We start from the raw sequence: 17,692 nt of genomic DNA, 5'->3' as shown, positions 1-17,692 counted from the left end.
TAATGTTCCAGTTGATCTCGGAAGCATTTAAACATTACCCTTACGAATCTACATGAGAGCCCGTAATCGAATGTTCACTTGGTCGGAGTGACCCGTGTCAATCCTTCATCACTAATCAAGTTACTACATAATAGTGAATTCTTCGCGACTTTTATCAAATATCTACATTTGAAATATTATGATTCCGAAACACATTAACACCAATGTTGATGGCAAAAGGAAAAAAACGTGCATATCTCAACCATCATATATTTTCCTATTAAGGAATGTTGGGATGCAATCCAAACGATCGTGAAAATGAATTATATCCGTAGTTAGTAATAACTGCATGGAAATGATGGAAAACATGATACTGGAAATTAGGCTAATGCAATAGTATTTTCAAGTTGTATGTTTCCTACAGTATAACCAATAGAAACTTCTTTTCAAACTACATAAAAACAAAATGATCCAAGTTCTCTTACTTCAATCAAGGATCCACGAGTTCGCTCTTGATGTCTGGAGGGGTGTAAGGGGGCGCCCTTCTGGTAAGGCACTCACAAGTCAACCCCACTTCCACGTAGTACATCCTGGTAACTGCAATATTGCAGGCCAACGAGGCTCTGGCGTCCAGTATAATCCTCCAAAGGGCTCTGTTGTCCCGGGGTTGTCCTTTTGTGTGCTGAGTGCCCTTTTACAGCCTCAGCTTTTAATAAGTAAGGATATTTTAGTTCTCACAGAGAGTATAGTTTTAGCTCGTGTGAAGCAAATGGATGAATGAATTAGTTTTAAGAATTGAATAATGAAATATATTGATTAGATATATATAATAAAATGAGATATATTTTCTTGTTAGAGGTCTGTCCTCCATTTTGTTTTAGTTAAGGGAATATTCCGTATTGTGTGACGGGCAAATATAGCTTATGTGCTGAAGTGCCCACAGTCTCAAAATCAGTGAATCAATCGATGTGTGGAAGGAAGATTTTTGCCATAATTCAGAATCCAAATTTTGATGTCGCCATCGAAACTACATGTTACATGTAACTTTCTTAAAGGTGCGTGCTAATCCATCAATGTTTTCTCTGGATCGAGAACTTACCAAAAGTAAATTCTTAATGGTGAAGCTGAAGAACTAGTTTGAAACTTCGATTCTTCGTTAAAAAATTTAAGATGATAACATCACAAATTTGCTACTGTTGCTAACAGAGTAACTAGATTGAAAATGATCTGTGTGGAAGGTACTCATTGTGCTACCCCGTTAAAAAAAGAAAGAAAATGTTTTTACACATTATTCATCTCGCATGCGGAGTGTTTTGCTTAACAACTGACAAGAGAGTGGGTGCCAACTTTCGAAAATTTTCAGCAAATTATTTTCCAATGCATGTAGGACACGCAGATGAAATGTCAAAGGCAGTGTATTTACACTCGCCATTACTCGTGCAGCAAGAAAATCCGGTAGCTTAAAAAACTAATGTTAGATCTAACCATTTAGTCACGACCAAATGTGTCAACACACGAATTGCCCTCAACACATGCTAATAAGTTACATTATTCGTGTAAACAGACGAAAAGTTTCTTTAAGTACTTAGAGTAGCTGAATGCTTCAATACCTTCTTTACGTTCTTTTTCCATCGTCAGAAAGTGACTGGAAATGTCTTCCCTTGATTTGTATATATTATAAAAGGTTTCATGTTAAACAATATTCTGTAGAGTAGTGGTTCCAGTGTTCGGAAAATTATGTTTAAAAAGTAACTCAGTTACAGTTACTAATTTTAAAAGGTAACTCATTTACAGTTGCTGGTATTTGAAAAGTAACTGTAAGTTACCTTTACAGTTACTTTCTGTTGGAAATAATGTTGCAAACAAATTACACACAATCAACGATCATTAATTCTAATAAAATTAATGTGTGAAGACTTACATGCATTTTTTGCTTCTGGTACATAATATAAGTATTCATGTATTTGCATTATTTTAAAAGTAGCTAGTTAAAATTACAATTTCTCAAAAAAAAAAAAAAAAAAGTAACTGTTAGCTGCAACTGCGTTACAAGTAGCTAATTTCCAAACACTGAGCGACTTAATAATGCAAATCTCTGCGAATGCAAGGACCCTGGATTTGAATACTGGACAATTAGTCTATCTTTTACATTAATTCATGCTCTCTGATCTATTCATTCTCCTAGTCGACAATAATGTCGAAGGTAGTCAAGGGACGAAAAAACCACAAAGTGTTACAAGCACAAGTGAATAAGAGGGTCTCCTCGATGGCATAGTGTCGTCTTGCAATCAAGAGGTCTCGGGTTCGATACCCGGTGGAGGAACATTTCACAGTGGTTCGGATCAGACTTTAAACTGTAGGTCCTGTACAGATTAGCCTGTCTGTGCATAAAGTGGACTTAAAAAATAAAAAATTAAAATACTCGCAAGTGAACAAGAAATGAGCGTTCATCATTTTCTATCTTAATAGAAGTGTGCTAAATCTTGCGAGTTTATGTATTAATTAGACCTCGAATTTTTAGGTTCTAACAAGTGTGCTTTTAGGTTCCTAAAATAGGCTCTAAAAATCCTAAAATAGGTTCGCAAAACCTTAAAATAGGTTCTAAAAATCCTAAAATAGGTCCTAAAAATCTTAAGTTAGGCTTGAAAAATCCTCAAGTAGGTTCAAAAAACTTAAAATAGTTCAAAATTCCTGAAAAATGCTGATTAGGTATAGTCACCGGCAATGAAAATGGGACACCTATATCCTGAAATACGCACTATCTTGCATAACGTTATGTACTTTGTATGTTGCCTAACCCTACAGCTATGGCAGAACTTACCATTGGAAATTTGCTATTAAAATCCACTCTTCGCCGTATAGTTAGGCAACAATCTTTTATTCATGTTATCCACAGTCAAACTCCGCCTTTTGTCTGTGAGGATTATTTTTATGCTAAATATTTCAACATTAACATGGTCAGTGATGCAAATTTGAATGCTGAAACATTACTTTGCAAGGCATGAATGCCAGAAAGCACCGAACTGAAGCGAAAGTGAGAAAGATCGCATGGATCAGAAGTTTGCATCTTGGACTTTGCAGACAAGGATGGCGAGATACATTTTGCTTTGTTAAGAGCTTTGATAAAACACCACAGACTTGGAGGAAGGGAAATCGACAGAGAGTACGTTTCAAACACGTTAGTCATTGACTTTTTTCAGTGCCAAACGAAGAAAATGCCTCTGTGTGACATAAGAATCCTGTAAAACCTTTTAAAATATATAAAAACCTAAAAAAAAGGCTTGATTTAGGCGCATAAACCTAAAATAGGTTCTAACAAGCAAAATAGGACTTTTTAGGCACTATAAAACTTCATCAGTTGTTGCGTTTTTTAACGAAACGCTGACATAAATTATTATTTCTGTCATACCTGTAAAGGAAAATATAGGTTAAAAACCTAAAATCCGAGGCCTAGTAATAATATCGAGTTTATTTAACGTTGACCCCTAAATAACTTAGTGGTTAACCTCTTGCTTTGCAATAAAAGAAGTTTTTTTAGCAGTACAAATCCTACTCTGTACTGTAGGACCTGGCCTAATTTGCCCGTCTGTGTATATAGGGAGCCTAAAATAATTATTCAAAACATTATTTGTTTCAATGTCAAGTTTCTCTTAGAACAAGTTTTTACTGAAATCCATGTAGAATATGAAATACTATTACGTTACGTCGACTTTATTTTGGCATACGAAAGTCTACACACGTTTCCTCAACTTTTCCAAAAGAACATTCACAACACGTAATATTGGAATGTTTATTTAAAGTATAGCCAAGCAATACAAATCAACACAAAATCTCGCAGTAAAATCATACAAAGCCAGAGATAGGTTTGAACCCTGCGTAAGGCAATCATGTATCATTGTGTTTATTTTAACATCCATTTCACCAGATCATAATTCATCCTCTTAGTCGCGATTAACCCACGAGGTAGAAAAATGAAGTAGAATATCCGAGAAATAGTGGATAACGTTGAAATCCGAATTACTGAAACGTTCCTTTACCGGTGGTCGAACCCATAATCGTTCACAATCCCAGAGCAATGAGGAAGTCTTTATGAACTCGGTGTAACCCGTATAATTGACAATCCTGTCTCCTCGTCTGTATTCGTCGGATACTGTGTGGGTTGCAGAACTACTCCTCGTCGTCGTATCCGTGAATCGTACCCAGTCGCCTTGGGCCGCGACTTGCAGCCAGACCACCACGAGTGTCGGCCTCCGTGAAGCCCGCTTGGCAAGCTGCGAAGTATGATTGTCCTTTCACACTTCATCAACATTATTATCCATCGCCATTGATTAACGTAACGCTATAATTATGCGACGTAATCTTGCAAAACATCAGTGGTGGCCGCAGATTTTTTTTTGGTGTGTGTGTGTGTGTGTGTTGCGGGGGGGTGGGTGGATAAAAGGGCTGGCAAGTATTTGAGCAAGCTGCAACTTAAAAAAGATTTATTAGGATATTCACATTGGTCATGTACAGCCGACAGCAAAAGTAGGGGTAGCCGAATTGTCCATCAGCATGTTAACATGTTCATTCACTCTGTTTTCTGCAATGTGAGGGCCGTGAATTGAAATAAAGATGCCAATTAGGAGAGAATATCAGTTTCATAACCAACACAATTCAATTATTTAAACATCATAGGACGTAGAATGAAAATAGCTATTGAAAATTTGCCTACTGTTATCTTACCTGTCGATTGTGCAATGCAATTATTTATCGTAAATATATCCAATGATAAGAAAATAAATAAATGTTATGAAAAGTTTTACCGGTGCGAGGTGAAAGCTGTAAAATATAGCAAATGAGATACCTTATGGAATTTAATTGTTCAGCACATATAAGGACAAAACACTCAAACCTGTAGAGGAATATACTGACTGTAGGTACAGACGCCAGAGCCTCATTTACCTACACAAATGCAGTTTACCGGGTTGTTCTAAGTGAGGTTGACACTTGAATGCCTTTGGCAAAGATCATCCCTTACACTCCAAAAGGGAGGTTGACATTTGGGTGTTCGGAGAAAACGACACCCCTTACACTCCCATAGTGAAAGATGCGATGTGTGTAACATAAAAAAATGTACAATTTCAAATTCAGTGCTTATTCTTCCCTTATTGGGTTCCTCCTTTAACACACTCAAGTTGCTTGTGTAGGTAGGCAAGCGCTGTACACAAGTTAGTAATAATTAACTTACGTCCAGCAGTTGAGACAGGTGAAATGGTGTCAATCGTTGAGCTCATAGAACGGACAAAGATGTTTATCACTTCCGTTTCAATAATATTTATGATCTATGACGTTTGCTATTAATTTCACTTGTGTGTGCTGCGCTAAGGTGCAGTTTTATGAAAGTTTTCATGGCGGTACACACAGTTTTCTTGAAATCAATCCAGTTCAATCAAAATTTTCCCCAATGTACGTACAAACGTATGATCATTCGATTGCCATACATATACTCTTAATAAACGATATTTCATGTTTACTCTTTACTATCATTACTGCAGAAATTAAAATTAGTATTGCAGATAGAAGTGCAGAGCGCTCCTTCACACCCCTTTGCAAGTGCATGGTAACGGCCTTTGGTGCCACAAGGTCAGTTACCGTTTGAATGAGTTCGTTCAAGTCCTTGTGTGTTGCTCAACCGTAATGTGCACCAGCATTTATTTTCGTCGCCTCAATAATTTCAATTGTATGCATAAATGCGAAGCATGTATGTAATTTAAATGGATTTTTGTTTGATTACGCCATTCTTCAGTATGAGTTAATTAGCTGCCAATTCTTGCACTTACTTTTCTTTAGTTAAATGTGGACAGCTAGGACAGTGGAAGCCATAAAAACATGAAATTTACAAACCGAACTTCCCCCTCAACCAATCAAACAGGATGAACAAACGAAGGACAATTTGCTTAGGGCAAACACGACTAAAAACAACTACTTGCAACTTCGACTGCCTACATACATACTTCAGCGACCATATTAATACCCATTCGAAAATACTGACCACGAAATGATATATCACGGTATTGAAAAAGTATGGTCTCGACGATATTGACCAGAAGATATGTGGGATGATATTTTCATAAAATTTCGTCTAAAAGGTGTATCGTCTCGAGACTAATTGAATGTGCCTCCCTCCTTGGCGGAGTGGTTATCACCGCACGCTATGGCGCCAAGGGGTCCACTTGTTGGAATCCCGGCCTGGACTTAGATGTTCTTTGATGTTCCTTCATCAATTTCATCATATCATCAATCACTCTTATCTTCGCGATTAACCAAAAGTGGCGAAAAGCGAAGGGGAATAGATCAAATCAATCAATACATGTTTTAAATTTTAGGCTGGACAAGAACAAGAAGGGAACATGGAAAGATATTTGCTGACTCCAGTATTTTTCATAGAACTTAATTTCTAACTCCGCTTTTATTCTCACCGATACATCGAGCTTAAGTCTTAAGGTGGTCTGCGTAAAGGGACCAGAATTTGCTCGTAATTTTTTTTAAAGATAAATTACGTAAATATGTGGTATTATATTTCCTGGGAGGAGGGGATAAGAGATGACGAGTGTTCTTGCTGCGAATTTCCAGGCCTTTAGAAGTTTGTTAGGTCCTGCGTAGACCAGACTGGCTAGAAAAGGGTTGTCAATATAGAGATGAGGGGAAAAAATTGAAATTTCAAAACAGCGGATAGCAAGAAAAACAATTTTTTAGTACTCACGGTAAATTACGTAATTTTCTGTCCACTGATTCTAGAGATAATCGTGGACAAAACTAACTCCTAAGATCTAAAACTATAGTTTTAGTAAAAATTGATCAAATCTTGAAAACAGTATAAGACTATAGTCTTATACATATATGTTAAGAAGCGAGTGCGCTCATACAGGAGTAGTGGGATACCATATTGCTTCTGATATACTTTAAAAATGTTGGATACTTTAGAAAAGCAACAAATTTAAATAAAAAAAGAAAGTTTAACATTTTAGACATGTCAAGGATTTCCGGTCAAATCTAGGGATTCCAAAGTTATGTAAATAATATTTGAGCATAAAATTCTGCCGACATCAGTCAGTTTGTTTAACGTTATCATTAACGTATCTTTTCTGCCACTTGTGACTAATTGTAATGAGTGACAACTAGGTGAAATTGATGAAGAAACACTCATAAAGAACACCCAAGCCCAGGCCGGTAAACCAGGATGAGCCGACCACCGTGGCAAAGCGGTTAGCACAGCGTTATGACGTCAGGGGTCCCGACTTCGAATCTCTGCCTGGGCATGGGTTTTCTTCATCAATTGCATCATATCATAACTATTCCTCATCTTCGCGATTAGCCAGTAGTGGCTGAAATGCGAAGTAAAATAAACCATATCCATCAATCAATAAATCAACCAATCAAACAGGATGAACAAACGAAGGACAATTTGCTTAGAACAAACACGACTAAAAAAACTACTTTCAACTTCGACTGCCTACATACATACTTCAGCGACCATAACATGCTTAGAAACTTAGAAGTAGTCGACATGTGACACTATAGTCTTATACATATATGTATAAGGATATTACATATTGTATATTACATCAATATAATATAGATACGTAACACACAATTATGGATTTTTGGGGTACGTATTCCCTAGTTGGAAACGACGGTCGTCCCCATAGATAGATTTATCGGGACTGAACATAGCCGTGCACACACTTCCCCGCTCAGTTTCAAGTTGAATTTGATAGGATTATGAAATATGTAACATTATGCAGAAACACGGATGTATTTTTTTGCTAAATTTACATTGCTTTTCTGCACTTTTGACTGATCACTACAATTATTTGATGATGAAACTACCGATTCTATTCATATGTAAAAACCATGTTCACGCCTGGACTTGAACCTGGAACCTTCAATGGTGAGATCGTTAGTCTGCACTTAGTGTGCTCTGACACCTATGTGACTGATACTCTAGATTCATTATACTACATTTACGTCCCACCTCCACCCTCCAAATATTTCACGCCCCCTCCCCCCCCGTAATTTTTCACTAGTTCCTATTTGGCATTAAATCAGCTGCAAAACCTCCTCCACTTTATACACATTTATAACATAAGTACTGGACTCACGATCTTTCTACTGACTGTCACAGGTTCGAGTCTTGTCATGGGCATGGATGTTCCTTTTTCAAGTCCAAGCTTATCGCCGTGTTTAGCCTAATGGTACACAAAAGCGACGTAAAATCAGAAAAACAAACATAAAAATAAGTGCTAATATTGCAAAAAAAAAATGACAGTAATTTTACTGATTACGGTCGGACTGCTAGGTGATTAAAGGATATATTACTTACTCGACAGGGTTAGAGGACCATGGAAAGTTACAAATGTGAAGCAAACTCGTCGCAGTTTGCCACGAAAAGTCAGCACGCAACCTCGAATGCAGATGGATAGCAAGGAAACTGGCTGGCACGTTGTCCCGCGTCTCGATTGTACCTGTGCGCGGCCCCTGAGCGGGCATTTCATCATTCTGTCACAGTCAAGGCGTGATTCACACCAGTAACCGCGGCAGGCGCCCTCCAACTCGGCCAAGAAGCCGACCTCCGTGGACGAGTGGTTATCACAGCGCGCTACGACACCAGTGGTCCCGGGTTGTAATCCCGGACTGGACATTGGTGTTCTTTGCGAGTGTCCCTTCATTAATTTCATCACTCAACTTCGCCACCAAAAGTGGCACAAGAGCGATATAAAATAAACCAAATCAATCAAGGGAAACCCCCTTGGCGCTGTCGTCGCCAACCGTTAGCGAGCAGAGATAGCATGATCGATGCAATCAGCTGCTTACGGTGTAATTCCGCCCCTGCGTTGCCAAAATGTGCGGCATTCTTCAGCACATCGTCATCTTTATTCAGTGCTAAGTGTTTGTATCATTCCGAAGGTAAACCGTACACGATGTATACGTATAACAACACGAGGACACTCGGGCACAAGCGAAGGGGAAGCAAGAGGAAAACAAATGACTTGTCACTTTATTTAGCGATTTGGATTGGGTTTTTCTTATCTTGGTTGAGCTGGAGTTACTGCGGAGTGTTAAAGAGGGGAAGAGATACAAAATAAAAATAACTGAATGCAGCAATAATAAATTAGTTGTCGCGTTTGGAGCCATCTACTTAGCACTTAGCTTGTCAAGGAGATCTGTTTATATACGACACGAAGCGAACGGTACCTATTATCTCAAAGATAAATATCTCAAATAAGCCAATCTTTTTGACAGGATGGTTAGCGTATGGCGATACAAAGCCATGTGCCCCATGTTCGAATCTTGTGTAAGATATTACGTTCCATTGTATCTGCTTTGTTTATTTATTTATTTATAAATAAAACTGTCATTCATCCTCATCGTTGCGATTAATCCAGAGAGGCGAATTGGTGTAAGATAACAAGAAATACAAATAAGCCCCTGAACAACTTCTATATCGTCATTTGTCGCTGGTACTTGGAGTCATACATTTTATTTTTGTATTCTAGTGAATTTTCGACGTCACTTTTCTACTTATTGAGGTTAATCGCGACTATAAGGATGAATGGTGATTAGATTAGACTGATGAACGAAGAAACACAAAGATACACTCATTCTCAGGTTGGGACTCGAGCCCAGAACCTTTGAGATGGAGGCTAGCAAAGGGAGAGGGGATGGGAGTCCGAAGTGTTTTCTTCAGGAGGGGTTTTAAGTCCATTTTAAGCTCAGATAAGCTACTCGGGACCGAACGTACAGTTTAAAGTAGGATTCGAACTAACGTGCTTTCATCGGAAATTCAACCCGGAACCTCTTGGTTACTAGCGATAGCGTTAGCTACCACCCTATCGGAGAGACGGAGAGGGGTAGTCTGGACTTCGGGTGGTCAATTTTGAATGTACAGGTTTTGGAATTTCTCCATTGTCACATACGTAAATAATTTGCATTCACGAAATAAATTAATTATTCCTATAGACAAACACACAGTGAGTCGACCGCCTAACATGCTTGGAGGTGGCAGTTTTATTTCTGACTTATCCCTGAACCATGGCTATGTTCATGATCAAAGATACAGTACGTGTACCTAAATTGTCATTCAATTCAATAATTCAAGGTTAAAGAATTGAAACAAATCTGTCAACAATGCAGAAGATACCTTCTCTAGTATCTACATTTTCTAGTAAAAAATAATCCCATGGAAGTACACAGGATAGTGGAAAGTGAATAAAAAGTAATTTGTGCCCATGTATGTTTGAACTCGACTGTACAGTGCGATGCGTAAAAGAATATCAGGCAAACTGGCCATTACCTTTACATTCAACTCTACAGTGTAAGGTAACTGGAGCAAATAAGCTGTGTGTGCATTCAGCATTGACCATAATGAATACGTAGAGGATAGGTGACCGGATGGCAAATTATGTATGTATGGGGCCTATGAGCAATCTTAGTATTTCTGTATAAAGCAGCAGTTCGTTTTAAGTACACTTTTACTTATATAATACAAATAAATTAGACTGGGTCAACAGTTTTAAGTAATATCCGACCCATTGTGCAATGTGTTACGACTACGCTACAGAAAGGCCCTATATACTCGTAATAAAAATGAACAAAAAAAAAAACAGTGCGGTAACCAAACGATTAATTTGCCTGGAGCGGATCGACTCATTCTGTTGTCCACTATATTATGGACGCATCTGTACGTCTACACACGTATTCATGGTCGTCTCCAGTAGTTTTATAGAGGGAAGGGGGCATGCCATCGATAAAAAATCGAGTAATAACGATCTAGTGGTAGTAGTAATAATAGAGTACAAACGATAATGGCAATTTTTATTATGTTTGTTATATCCTTGACGTAATACTTGATACACTGCACAAGTGAATATCTAGAAGAATTTTATCTTAGTTTCCAGATTTCAAATTATGAATACACAGAAATACAGCCATTCTGATATAGGGTAAGGACGGGACAAACGGACACCCTAAGGATATATTGCAAAATAACTATCAAACTGTTTATTGAAAAATTACATTTATGGTCGATATAGAAAGTGTGAACATTGAGCTAACAAATAGAACAATGTATAATTCAAAATAATGAACGTTGTCCTCCAAATTGTTAAATGAATCAGTGTGTGTAGCAGTGTCCGTTTGCCCCGCCATGGCGGGGCAAACGGACATGTGAGAGGGGCAAATGGACACTAGCTCATTTATGGACTGTCATGTCTCTCAGAAGAAGAACACACAAAGTATGGGTCATTTCCATTTGCAACGCACTTTACGTGGAACCAGACAGAACACACTAAGGACTGCACCCAGTGTTGACCCTGCTTGTACACAACGTTGCATACACGGCACACATCTTTTGCGGTGCGTTTAACATGCTTTCCCAGTCTTGTTGTTTGATTAGCTGCAGTCAGTTTTTCTCTTTGAGGCGAGCGATGAAAGAAGGATGGATCCGTTAATAAGTGCGATTCCCACGTTTTTCGTTTCCTGCTCGAGGTCCGAGAAGTTGATGGCAAGTGGTTGAGTTCTTGAAATCTTCCTTGGGATGAGGCATCGTCTGTCGCTAAAGGTTCTGGTGATCGCTGATCTTGACCATTCACTTCATGGACAGTTCCAGGAATAAATGCGTGCTCAGGCAGGAGTTGTGGATTAAATGGATGTATCCCACACGCATGAAACCCATTTACTGCATTCCCCACTGTGGCCGCACGATTCCAAGCCTCTGCAAAAATGCCACCAAAGGCCACTTTATTGATACCTTTCCCCGGATTTCTTCGCACGTAAACTCTACAGCCGTCGTTGTAAAATGTTTTAAGTGGCCCAAAGAACGAAACGTCGAGCGGCTGAAGTTTGTGTGTGCTGTGTGGAGGTAAACACAGAAGGTATACCTCCACTGCATTTGAAAGCATAGTATGCTGGCCAAATTTCGGAATTTGCACGTTGCTACTCACCCGTCTCTGTAAAGTGATCCGCGGAACAGACAATGTTCTTTCGGCTGTAGCTAGAGGCATGCCATCTTGTACTGCATTAACAGCCCTCTGCATATTGTCATCTGTCCAGGAAAAGCGGTCTGTGGATCGTTCAAGATGTCGCACTATCCTGTAACAAGGACACATTATTTTAGAAAGGCATACATCTGAAGGGTAAAACATGTATTACATACAATTCACACATGTCCTTTCGACTTTGAGTTAAATGTAGATTAGTTGCTGAATTACATAATACCTTGTAGTATTTAAATGATATGCACTTTATGCATGTCCGTTTGCCCCAACACAAGCCTGTCCGTTCGCCCCGCCTGTAGCCTTGGGCTTTACATTTTCGAAAAAGCCCACCAGATGGCAGCAGCATGTTGCCACAGGCTGTGTATGTCGAGGAGGCAATGACATATCGACACTACAAAGCGCAACTTTGGCGGGACCATCATAATCCAAGCAATCCTTATGTTCCGCACACAGATTTTTACTGTTTAGGTTTTTGCTAGTACAAATATCCTTACCTGGTCAGGTTTTACGGCTGGATTGGCGTTCTTCTTCAAGATTTCAACCGATGTTCAACACACCTTCTCGCCAACGTTCTGCTTCAAATCACAACGCCAACCGATGCACTGTTGCAAACTTCAAAGCCAAATTATTCGTATTTTTCTTAGGGACTGTCCGTTTGCCCCGGTGTCCGTTTGCCCCGTCCTTACCCTATTGTAATAAATTTTACCCATCTCAACCAAAAGCATATCTTTGGTAGTTGAGTGTAAATTTTTGTCACGAAGTTAATGCTGTGCGACTTTTCACATTATATGTATATCTCAGTTTTTAGAATTAACGGACTCTGTAATTGACCCCCCTTTTTTTTTTTGGATTAAGTAGTACAATATTAGAATGTCAAGTTTTGACCTGGTTTCTGCATTTTACACTCTCTTCGGACTAACCCATCTTATCCTTCGGGTAGTCTTGCTGGCATAGCAATAAGCTAGGGCTGAGCCGATACCAGTTTGAACCAATACCGATATGGATGCCGATACTCTTACCGATTACCACCGATACCGACACATTGCAATAATTAAAAATTTGTTTAAAATATTATGCAATATTAGTGTGGAAATATTCTTCAACAATTATATGCATTAAATTACCACCAAGAAATTTGCTTTAGAATATTTAGGAATTACATCAGAATATTAAGATAGATTTTATGTAATCACAAAATATAGTTTTTCGTGCAAAATAAAAACAATGTTCGAAGTTTGCATAATTCCAGGATAATTAGACACCAAAGTGTCGCGCGACATTTTTGCGGACTCTGTGAAAGACTAAAATGCCGGAGAAGTATCGGCTCGTATCCAACAGATACTTTCCGATATCGATACCACTGGTATCGCTTTCGGCTCAACCCTACAAAAAACTAAATACATTTCTTTTATCAACTATCATAAATATGAGTTCTTTGCTTATATGCTTTTCGTTGTCAGTTTTATGGAGAGAGCTGTGCCACCCGTGTCCATATTGTAATTTAATCTCGAGTAGAAGGCGAATGTCGAATTAATTAAATAACTGAGAGGAAAACCACATGCATTTAGAATCAAACTCAGAAACTTCACATCTGCTCACGCTAACCACTACATTGGTAGGGCTGTAGTGTTGCTCACGAGACGAGACATGTCCTGTCTCGTGTCCCGTCTCGTTTTCGAGACGAGAAACGAGACTAGTAAGACGGCTTTTGAAAAGTCTCGTCTCGTCTCGAATGTCTCGAAAAAACAAAAGCAAAATGTATTTAATCAGTTGCAAATACTTGTTTGCTTGGAATAAAGTATTTCAATTAGAAACGTTGATAAACGTGTATTAAGTAAAAAGAAGACTATTCTAGAGAGAGTAATGAATGAATACCTAAACTCATTTTCAATACTCCTTCGAAACACAGCGTTACTCCCCATTTTTTAAAAAATGTATTCCAGGTTAATAATTTTATGTTACGATAGTACTCCAGATACTAATACAATTCTGAATAACATCAAGTAAAAGGGCAGGTTGAGAAAGTGAAAGGAGGGGCCAAAACATCGTGGAGTGTCCGAGACAGAGGTTTATCTTGCAAAAATAGCCTCAGCTCCATAGGTTGGAAAGATAAACGGGCCGACGGATATGGTTTATCACTATTTAATTTTTACATCAAAGGGTGTACAGAAGTGAATGTTATTAGAAAGTAGGAAAACATTGTAGAAAACATGGCAGTACAAATTGATAAGGAGTTGTTGGGAAAGTTATTAGGTAGTCCAAGATATTAGCAAGACTAAGAGAAGGAGATAATTAGGGACAAATAATCGTGCATCATCCCACTCCGAACAGCTGAGAGCTAAAGAGGAGGAGAAAATACGGCAAATTTGGAAAGAACTAATTTGGTGATTTTAGTGTTTACAGGGAACCATGACAAGATTTTACCACATGATTATATGCACGGGTTGCGAAATTATTAGAATGTTACGGAAATTTCGGAAATGTTTTTGTTGAGAAAATTCTTGTTTCCCTCAGGCATTCCACAGATGGTTGGATTCGAATTTTTTACGTCCGTTTGAAGATTATTTCCAATGCTTATATTTTATTTATTTATTTTTCATTTAAGGAGAATACTATTCCTTGGATTGTAATAACGAAATACTGAGGCTGATATAGAATAGATTTCAAATAAAGGAAGTGCACTAAGTTTCAGGGGTACCCATCACCCCCAAGGCCAATGGCGCATTCCCCCCAAAATCATGTCATGCCCCCCTCCCCCAAATCATATCATTCGCACCCTCAAACCATATCAAAAGTTACTCTATTTCTTAGCTTGACTGAACACTATACTTAATCTGCCCCTCCTCCCTAAACAGGGGATCACTCAAGACCATCCCTAAAATCGTTCATCATAATCGAGAATATCGCCTGTCTTGTAATGCAGCTATAGTATAAAAACTTCACATCCACTTCATTCAAGCGCCAAATAACACATTATTCCGAGCGAAGCAAGCAACAACATTTTTACATCGATTTCTTTGCAGGCTTTCAAGAATATTAATTTAATAGGGTGTCAATACTTTCTTAAGATCCCGAGATATTTAGTCCTTTCCAGCTTCTCCTTTGGTACGTTCGAGGTCGAAAAAACGTGGATACCATATCGCTAAATACAGTCTCCAAAATTTAATGTTCGAACTCTCTCTCCACTACGGAAATCCCTTCACAATTTAACACTTTATCAAGAGCTTTCTATCTCACTCCTTAAAATTAATACCCAATCAATTTTAGACTTACTGTTAATATTGAAGCGAACAAGACTATAGCGATACACAAGAATTGAATACCCCCTCAATTTAATACTCAATCCCGCTCTAACTAAACTACCTAGAGTTGGATACTGCCCCCACCAGTTTAATTCAGAATCCCTCCCATAAATCACGTGTCAGTTAAGGCCAACTATGTAAGAGTTGGATATTTCTCCCCCTGCCCCCTTCGATAATACCCTTATACACTTTGTTTTCTTCATCTAATGGATATAAATATCGTGCATTTAAGGTGTAAAATCTTCACATGTATTTTAGAAAAATATATAAATGTTGAATTTTATATTATTTGAAGGGAAAAAATCGCCCCCAAAAACCTCGATGGCGCAACCTGCGCCATAATGCCCCCTGTGGGAACCCCTGCTAAGTTCTGTATAATCGTCGTAGGAGGAAACTTTGTTCTATGAGGGGACTCCCCGATGGTACAGTGGTAGCGTCGTCGCCTGGTAATCAAGGGGTCCTACGTTCGATACACAGTGATTTGGATCCCGCTTTAAACTGTGGGTCTAAATCAGATGAACGAATGTTGTAGCTGTTCTTTTTATTCTGTGAATTTAGCCTTCATCAAGTTTCTGAGCAAAATACATGTAGTATCTACTGTCTACATTTTCACTTGTTACTAAACAAATTTCAGAAAGTAGTTTTATCAAACTTCAGAGGGAAGCTGACAGCAATGTCAGGGGGGCGTGAGATCAACCCACCCCCTGGGTCTCCCCGATGGCGCAGTGGTAGCGTCGTTGCCTTGTAATTAAGGAGTCCCGGGTTCGATACCCGGTGGAGGCACATAGTGGTTCGGATCCCACTTTAAACTGTAGGTCCAGTCCCGATTAGCCTTACTGTGCATAAAGTGGACTTAAAACACCAAATCAAACCAAACCAACCCACCCCCTGCCTGGTTACGGCCAGGGTGTATTCCGAGACTATTTTTCGTCGCTCCCCACTGACAGAGATTTCGCATTGAACAATGGACACCGTTGCTTCAGGGTGCAAACATCGGGGCGAGGTTGACCTGCAGTAGCGGGTAAGTGCCATAAATCCAGACCTAGGAATGAAGGTTGATGCAAGGGAGGGGCAATAAAAATTCTGTAATTTGCTTTGCTTGCCGACAGTACAGCGCCTTGAATAACGTAGTGTGGAAAACGACCCAAGAAACTGGTTCCCCAGATGGATGAGAAACATAGATGGCAGTGCGATCAATCTCGGTGCTATTTTTCTTATGAAAGTAATGCGGCTTTGTTAGTTTTTGGAATATATTATGTAGATTTGTTTGTCTTGAAAGGCGGTACGTGAATTGATGGAAACAGTTATATTTGTGGAGTGATTTGCAGTCACGAAATGACATTAATTTGGAAAGAAAAGTAAAATAAAATTAATAAATAAATAGCATGCGTAACACAAGAAGAAACATCGCAAAGTGATTCCGGACGTCAGGTGTTGGATTGTGTACTAGAGTTTTATTTTTCTATGAAATTAGAATATAAATAGTATCCTGAGAGACATTTCATAAAGAGGCGACAAACCACAAGTGTCGCTTGGAAGCGAGCAGTCCGTAATCAATGCAGCCTTTCGAACCGTAGGGACACAAGCTCTGATTGCACCGTTTCCTCAAGGAGGTTTTACACCAAAGCGACACGTGACAAACGATACGAGGATTTCACACCAAAGCGACACGGGTCCTTCGGTCCAAGGCAACTTTCACACCGAAGCGACACATGTTGCTTTGAAACGAGCCAATCAAGAGCAACATTTCACATCGTAGCGGCATGACGGGAAGCACAGGCCAGCGTTCGGTTGGTGAAATCCTCAAGCGATAAGTGTCGCGTGCTCCTTGTCGCTTTGGTGTGCAATCTCCCTAAAGCAAGACACTCATTGCATCGCGCATGCGCGAACAACAAACCACGGCAACATGTTGCAAGCTATTGAGGAAATGGTCCAGGTTGAGCGACGCACAAGCGACAAAGCGACACGTGTGACTTATCGTGTCGCCTAGATCTGTTGTTGTAATGTGCGGTTTTTCGTGTCGCCTATCTGTTGTTCGCACAATTAGCAGCGAATGCTTGCCAATAGACTGAAGGCACCATGTCGCTTGTCACTTAGTTGGGAACTCCCCCTGTAGCGCGTCGCTTCGGTCTGAGCACCCTTCCTTTAAGGAGCTTTCCGACCGAAGTAACAAGTAGCACGCGAATACGCCATATGAACGCGTCGTTTGCTGTTTGGACCCTCATGTGCAATGAATGCTATTTTACAGTCTGGAAGTGTGTGTCACTAGTGTGACAGTGTGAACATCCCGTGTCGCTTGTCCCATTGGTTTGAAAGTTTCCTTACACTCATATCGATGGCACTAAGAAAGTTTTGTGGGGTTCCCCTTGTCGTTTC

General features: G+C 39.3%; 1 protein-coding gene across 1 annotated transcript in view; it reads right to left on the bottom strand.

Moving 5' to 3' along the window:
* The window catches only part of LOC145984402 (prolyl 4-hydroxylase subunit alpha-2-like), a 92,133-nt gene extending 83,689 nt beyond the window's left edge, over positions 1-8,444 (bottom strand). Inside the window, exon 1 of the mRNA XM_083118062.1 lies at positions 8,342-8,444. The gene's annotated coding sequence lies outside the window, so the exon portion shown is untranslated. The remainder of the gene's footprint in view (positions 1-8,341) is intronic.
* Between the last annotated feature and the right edge of the window lie 9,248 nt (positions 8,445-17,692).

The sequence above is a fragment of the Lepisma saccharinum genome, chromosome 2 (genome assembly GCF_977018435.1).
Source record: "Lepisma saccharinum chromosome 2, izLepSacc3.1, whole genome shotgun sequence".
Classification (NCBI taxonomy): Eukaryota; Metazoa; Arthropoda; class Insecta; order Zygentoma; family Lepismatidae; genus Lepisma; species Lepisma saccharinum.
The sequence above is the reverse complement of the archived record's forward strand: the minus strand, read 5'-3'. Positions and strand labels throughout refer to the sequence as shown.